The sequence below is a fragment of the Oryctolagus cuniculus genome, chromosome 10 (genome assembly GCF_051225735.1).
Source record: "Oryctolagus cuniculus isolate XC-2025 breed Fujian yellow rabbit chromosome 10, ASM5122573v1, whole genome shotgun sequence".
In the NCBI taxonomy this organism is placed as follows: Eukaryota; Metazoa; Chordata; class Mammalia; order Lagomorpha; family Leporidae; genus Oryctolagus; species Oryctolagus cuniculus.
This window is the reverse complement of record NC_142876.1, coordinates 66154840-66162729: the sequence shown is the minus strand read 5'-3', so window position 1 is coordinate 66162729 and position 7890 is coordinate 66154840. Positions and strand designations below refer to the sequence as shown.

General features: G+C 48.9%; 1 pseudogene; it reads left to right on the top strand.

The window, feature by feature from the left end:
* The first annotated feature begins 4457 nt into the window (after positions 1-4457).
* On the top strand, positions 4458-4978 carry LOC100355941 (peptidyl-prolyl cis-trans isomerase A pseudogene; annotated as a pseudogene).
* The last annotated feature ends 2912 nt before the right edge of the window (positions 4979-7890 follow it).

Sequence of the window (7890 nt, the reverse complement as noted above, 5' to 3'; positions counted from 1 at the left end):
GAACAGCATGGTGGATGAGCCTTTTGGGATCATAAAACCCAGGGTTAGAATCTTGACTCACCAACGCACTAGCTATGGGCTGGGGGTTACAATTACTTACCTAAGTTCTCTAAGCTTCGGGAAGTGTCTTACTTGTAAATGGGTTTATTGGGAGGTTTAAGCAAGCTGAATTTTGAGATGTGACCCATTTGTAGTCTATTAATAAGTACCCAATACATGAGGGTGATTATGATTATTCCTCTGTGATTACTTAACTGGACCTATCCTTTAACCCAGGTGCCCGAGTGTCCTAGTACTCTGTTCTATATAACAAGATTTGTATATCCAGTTCCCTATTGGTAGACAACTTTGAGTTTCCTATCTTGGACATTATAAATATAATCGTGGGCATTTCTTTCATTTCACATGGATAAAAGTCTAGGATGGGATTTCTGGGTCATAGGGTAAGTGTATCTTTAGTCTCATAGGAAACTGTGAGATGCCAATAAACAGTCATCAACTTCACTTCCATCAGTATTTGGTATTGTTGGTGATTTCTTCCTTCCTTCCTTCCTTCCTTCCTTCCTTTCTTTCTTTCTTTCCTTCTTTCCTTCTTTCTTTCTTTCAGCAAGGGGGAGAGAGAGTGAGCCCTCAACTGGTTCACTCTTCAAATGCCTGTAAAAAGCAGGCTGGGGTCAAAGTTAGGAGCTGAGAACTTAATCCAGGCATCTCACATGGGCGGTCTGTTGAGCCACCACTGCTGCCTCCTGGGGTCTGCATTAGTAGAGATCTGGAGTCAGGAGCTGGAACTGGGAATCAAACCCAGGTACTCCAGCATAGGCTAGGCTGAACACCCACTCCCTGCTGCCAGTGCTTTTCATTTTAGCCATTCCAGTGGCTGTGCAGTGATTTTTGTTGTTGTTTTAATTATTTGCACCTTCCTGATGTCAAATGACACTGAGAAATTTTTCACGTGCTTATTGGCCATTTGTATGCCTTCCTTGTAACATAACTGATCATATCTTTTTCTAGGGTGTTTGTCTTTTTAATACTGAGTTATAAGCAATTCTTTATTCATTGTGGATACTAGTTTTTAGCTTTGTGTTTCATCTAAGTCTGTGGCTTGCCTATTCATTTTCTTAAGTCACTTGAGCCAAAGTTTTAAATTTTGTTGAAATCTAATTTATCATTTTTTCCCATTATGGTTGTTATTTTTCTAAATGTTTCCTAAGAAATATTTTTCCACCCTTGTGTCATAAAGACATGTTATTCTGAAAAGCTTTATTACATTTATGCTGTTATGCCCTATTTCAAGTAGCACTTTTTGCATGACAGGAAATAGTATTGAGGTTCATTTCTAGTCATGTGAGCATCCAGTTGTTTCCACACCATTTGTTGCAAAGGCTTTCCTTTCTTTATTATATTGCTTTTGTACCTTTGTTGAATACAAAATGAATTTTTGCTCCTTGTCAAGATGGTATGACAGGGGACAGATTTATGAATGAGGCTGAAAACACTAAAAACCTGGAAAATCGATGAGACAATACTTTTGACATTGGACAAAAGGCAATGCAGAGAGTCATCCCTAATAAGAGGACAATGAGTGAGGAGGGCTCTATGGCGGCTCCAGTTGATTCCCTGGGGCCTTTCCAAGCTGCACCACCCAGAGGGGAGACTTGGGGTCTCCTGAGCCAAGGAGTCACAACAGAGGATTCTGGGAGGTCAAGAAGCTAGATTTTCCAAGGCAGGATGCAGACAGGAAAGTGTTACTGAGGGACCAGGAAGTGACTGGGAAGTGACCCGGAAGTGGGCGATACCCTCCCCTCTGTGGGGTGGAGGCTATCCAATCAGCTTTGCTGGAGTTTGAGTTTGGCCAGTTGCTTGAGTTTGACCCTCAGAGCACCACGGGCCTTTTCTCCTCCCCACAGCAAGACGCTGGGCCTGGTGCTTGTGCGGCATTCATCGGGACCTGCACACCCGGCACTGCCGGGGTCTCTCCATGAGTGTTGCTGCTTACTGTGTACCAGGTTTATGGTGGGTGGACTGGGGAGAGGTCTCCACATTCCTGGTCCTGCCCCAGTGTCAGGCAGGCTCTCCTGTCTGGCCCCAGTCTGCTCAGGTGCTGTGGTCAGAAGCCCTCAGGAAAGATCTCTCATGTGAGTACAGGTGCCTCTCCCTGGGTCTGGGGCTCCAGTGTCTCCAAACTGCCCTGCTTTGGTCACCCTGAAGAATTTGCTAAAATTTTGGCCACTTTCTTCCTCCACCCCCTCTTGGGACGGTCCTGTCTTCCTTCCCCTCTGCTATTTCTCGGAGGGGCTTATCACTCCTGTTGTTAGGGTCCCGTCACTGTCTCATGTCTTCACCTCTCAGATGTGTTCAACAAAAGCCATGATCTTCTAGAACTCGAGGTTTTTTTCTTCTGGTTAGGGTGGGTACCTCGTCCTCTTGCTCAGCAAATCAAAAGTCAGCCTCATTTGTTTTAACAAACTGGGCCTGAGTGCCCCAGTGGCTAGGTGCTGCACGCACCAAGATGGGCTTTGTGGCTGCCATTTGAGCCGCTCAGGACAAGCAGCCACGGTGGGATGTGATCACTGCTGTAGGGAGGACCATCAGGCACCGGGGTCTGTGGGGCGGCCAAGGAGGCTGCATTTACCCGGGGAGTGAAGCTGGCGCTGCCTCCCTGTAGAGGAATGGAGACTTCCGTATGGAGGAAGGGGGGAGAGCACCGCACCTGTTGTCACCGTGAGATGAAAGAGCAGAGCTGTTCTTATGGGATCCTGGCCCTGAACCCCGAGTTTGCTGCTGGCTGCTGAAGCTCCATGGTGGTCACCAGGTGTCTCGGAACCTGAGGCCTCTTACAGATGCCATTCAGTTATTTTGGTTTCCTACTGGCAGGTCCCCAACAACAAACACAAGCGTGGGCAAGGCGGCCTCGTGGGCCCCCTGCTGTCCTTGCCCTAGCTCTGTTACACACTCCCACGGTGCACAGGCTGCCAGCTCCTGCAGGGTGGTGATGATAGCATGTGTCTCCACTTTCCCACCCAGCACCAGCCCAGTGCCTAGCGTGGTAGACGCTCAGAAAGTATTACGTGAACTGCAAGCCAGCGCTGTTGCTGGTGCCCCGCTGGGGAGATGGTACCACGCCGAGGCTACTGCCTCGCAGGTGTGAAAGTACTCCTGCCAAAAAAAGTGGGGTGCATGGAAGGTCAACCTACAGATCCCCTGGTCAGCTGGTTTGGTTTTGGTGGGAGAGAGGGGGCCGTCTTACTCCAGGCGGTCGCTACCTCCCTGGAATTTGCAAGTCAGGTCTTTTCTAAATGTTAACTTTCAGTGAGCTGAATTATTCATGCAGTCCTCTGTCCCGGTGACACTTTGATTGCTGCATTCACTGTATGAATTTTGAATGATCTCAGATTCTATTTGAGCCTGCTTCAGACACACTACTAACGGCAGAAGGAGGATAAGGAGTCGCTTGCTCTACAATGCCAGGACGAATTGCAGTCCTCAGAGCAAATAATTTCCGGTTAAACCAAGGGAACAACAGAGGCATCTGTTTTCCAATGTGACATTCTTTCCCGTGGGAAGTGCTTTCAAATGTGTTTTGGTTCTGCCTTTTGCTAGTGCCTGACTCCTTGCCTCTTGTGCACGTAACAATGTCATATTTTTTCTTCCAGAATGCAGCTCAATCTTGGGCACACAGATAAAAGGATGACTTGAAATATGAAGCACTAACACTTTCTATTGAGTTGTGGGAAAGCTAGGGTTCATCAGAGGAATATACGATGGTTTATGCATAGTTCAGTAATCACTCAGATGTTTAAAATAAGTAAAACAACACACGTACTTGCAGTGGTGGTTATCATTTTGGTTGCAGAGCCGAGGGAGAATTGAAAGCTGGGATATTTGGGAAGACTCTGAATAGTCACGGCAGGGATGGTTCTGGAAGGCTGCGTGGGGCTGGTGAAGGAGGGCCTTCCAGCAGCAAGGGCAGCAAATGGGGCGCCGGCGTTGTGGCACGTCGGGTTAAGCCACTGCCTGCCAGGTGTGTTAGCAGGGAGCTGGACCAGAAGTGGAGCATCTGGAGCCTTATGGGCTCCCTTAGAGGATGTTCCACTTCTGGTCCAGCTCCCTGCTAACACACCTGGGAAAGCAGCAGAGGATGGCCCAAGTGTTGGGCCCCTGCCACCCATGTGGGAGACCCAGAGGGGGTTCCAGGCTCCTGGTTTCAGCCTAGCCTAGCCCTGGCTGTTGTAAACATACAATTAAGCGGATAAAGCAAATTGTGGAACATCAGAACAGTACAACACTGCTTACGTAAAACCTTTGTAAACCCTACAAAACCATATCCACATTCTATTCACGGACACATACCCAGAGGTTCCCAGGGAGCTCACCCTCATTTTCCCCGGGAGCACTGATTCAGTATTTGCTACTCTAGTGTTCATGAAAACTCTACAGAACGTAAACACTGCTTTGCACACGCTGTTGTCGCCTGCCCCTGCTTGCCATCAGCCATGGTTAATTCTACCGGCATTGCCATCAATGACAGCGAGCCTTTGGGCTGCGTCGCCTTCAAGCTGTTTGCAGGCCAAGTTCCAAAGGCAGCAGAAGACGTCCGTGCTCTGAGCACCGGAGAAAATGGATTTGGTAATAAAGGTTCCTGTGTCCCAGGATTATTCCAGGGTTTATGTGCCAGGGCGGGAACTTCACACGCTGTAATGGCACTGGGGGCAAGTCCATCTGTGGAGAGAAATTCGAGGATGAGAACTTCATCCTGAAGCATGCAGGTCCTGACATCTTGGCCATGGCAAATGCTGGGCCCAACAAAAAGGGTTCCCAGATGGAATGGCGGGGTGGCAAGCATGTGGTCTTGGCAGAGTGAAGGAGGAGATGGCACCATGGAAGCATGGAGCACTGAGGGTCTGAGAATGGCAAGAGCAGCAAGAAGATGACCATTGCCAACTGGGGACAACTCCCATACAACTCATCTTTTTTTTAAATATTTTATTTATTTATTTGAGAGTTGGAGAGATAGAAAGAAAGGGTCTCCATCCGCTGGTTCACTCCCCAAATGGCTTCAATGGCTGGGGCTGCACGATTCGAAGTCAGGAACCAGGAGCTTCTTCCGGGTCTCCCACGCAGGTGCAGGGCCCCAAGCATTCAGGCCATCTTCTACTGCTTTCCCAGGCCATAGCAGAGAGCAGGATCAGAAGAGGAGCTGCTGGGACATGAACCGGCACCCATAAGGGATGCCAGTGCCGCAGGCAGCGGCTTAATTTACTACACCACAGAGCCGGCCACAATTGATTTGTTTTATCTCAACCACCAGATCATTCCTTCTGTAGCTCGGGAGAGCACTCGGCCATCCCATCTGCTCGGGACATCCTCTAACTGTACTATCACTGCAGTCTTCCAGTTCCATGTTCTCCTAACTCCCCCTACCCTCCAGGCCCAGTGGGATTGCAGAGGTTAAAGTGATGAATATGAACTAAAAACGTAAATAGCAATAAAAGACCATAACCACTGTAAGAAATGAAATCAACTGTAATTTATAGAGCATATAAATGTTGACAGATGTGAGCTCTGCATTTCGAATGGTGGATACATAAGTGCTTTTATTACATTCTTTTTTTTTTAAAAAAAAAGATTTATTTATTTATTTGAAAGTCAGAGTTACACAGAGAGAGAAGAGGCAGAGGCAGAGACATAGAGAGGTCTTCCATCCGATGGTTCACTCTCCAATTGGCTGCAATGGCAGGAGCTGAGCTGATCCAAAGCCAGGGGCCAGGAGCTTCTTCTCGGTCTTCCATACAGGTGCAGGGGCCCAAGGACTTGGGCCATCTTCTACTGCTTTCCCAGGCCATAGCAGAGAACTGGATCAGAAGAGGAGCAGCCAGGTCTCAAACCGGTGCCCATATGGGATGCCGACACTTCAGGCCAGGGCGTTAACCCCCTGCGCCACAGCACCAGCCCCTATTATTCCGTTCTTATCTAGATTTTGTTGTTGATAAAGAAAAGAAATAAAATTTGCTTTGGAATGTAAGCTTAGGAGAACTGAAGACTTGTTTCCTGTCCTGCTGTGGATATAAGCTTGACACATATACCTACAAGTCTCATCTGAAAAGGAGAAGAAGAGAGAAGGATGGGAGGATGGGAGGGAGGGAAGGAGGGAGCAGGATCCTGCTCCCAGGCACAGGTGGCATCTCCGCACCACGAGCACAGTGGAAATCTCTTCCCCAGCCTTGCAGTGGACCACGCCCTTGCTGGCCCAAGTCTCCGTTTAGACCCAGACGAGGCGGGGTCAGGATTCTGACTGCATCCCAGCTGGCCACGCTTCACCTGCTTGTCTTCCTCACCCTCGCACTGAGCAGATCAACGCTGCCCGGAGTGGGGGAGAGGGCAGCCAGCTGTTGGAGGGAGGGAGGCAGAGAAAAACAAGTGGCAGTGAGGCCGCCGCTGTGGCTCATCCAAGACACGATGTGCAAGCACCCAGGGGACCCTCGGACCCTCCGGGCTGCTTGGATGAGGGCCTTTTCCACGTGCTGCTCATGTGGAAGCCAGCAGGTTTGCTCTCCATCTTCACATGGCCTGGTGCTACAGCCGCTGCTTGTGATATTGGCATCCCTTTGTCAAGAGCACCAGTTCAATACCCAGCCACTCCGGTTTTGATTCGACTTCCTGCTAATGTGCCTGGGAAGGCAGCAAATGATGGTGCAAGATCTTGGGCCCCTGCCACTAATGTGGGAAACCCAGCTGGAGTTCCAGGCTCCTGGCTTCAGCCTGGCCCAGCCCTGGCTGTGGCAGGCATCTGGGAAGTGATGCCTCTCTCTGTCACTCTTTCTCTATCTGTCACTCTGCCTTTCATATAAATACATAAATTTTTTTTTCTTTTCTTTTTTTTTAAATTGCTTTTCCCCTCTCTCTCCAAGGCAGCAATTGTCTCTGGGATCTAGTAATGAATACAGGATGAAACCCCTTCTGATTAGCTATTTCCAAAACACACGTTGCACTCTAACTGTTGGGCCTATTCTCAGATACTACAGCAGCACAATGACACAGAAAATTCCCTATTTTTTCTTGATTTTTACATATTTTCCCCCTTGACGATTTTTAATCTTCAAAGAACAGGTAGCATCTTTTAAACGAGCCACAGCCAGGCTGATGCCAAGATGTTGTAGCACACCAGAAAGACTATTTGTCATTTTCTTAATGCTGACTCAGCGGAAGCTCTTGGAGAAAAGGACATATTTGATTATCTTCTGGGATCCATGAATGTCTGTGAGTCACTCACTCAACTTGTATTTATTAAGTGTGTGTGCACTGTCTCCAGTGCCGTGAGCCATTGGAAGGGACTAGCAGAGAGGGCTCCTGACTCCTTAACCCACGATGTCCCAATTGTGCTATACACAGGACACCTATAAAGACTTAAAGTGAGGCAGGCGCCGTGGCTCAATAGGCTAATCCTCTGCCTGTGGCGCCGGCACACCAGGCTTGAGTCCCGGTCAGGGCGCCGGATTCTGTCCTGGTTGCCCCTCTTCCAGGCCAGCTTTCTGCTGTGGCCAGGGAGTGCAGTGGAGGATGGCCCAAGTGCTTGGGCCCTGCACCCACATGGGAGACCAGAATAAGCACGTGGCTCCTGGCTTCAGATCAGCACGGTGCGCCGGCCGCGGCGGGCATTGGAGGGTGAACCAACGGCAAAGGAAGACCTTTCTCTCTGTCTCTCTCTCTCACTGTCCACTCTGCCTGTCAAAAAAAAAAAAAAAAAGAGAGAGAGAGAGACTTAAAGTGAGCAATACATACTGATGATGGCAATTTTGCAATGAATACTCTATCCATGAAGTAGTTGCAGAGTTGAAGCCTTGGGACTTAGAGGGTTAAGTCAGCGGCCTGTGTGGCTGCGAGACATCCCTG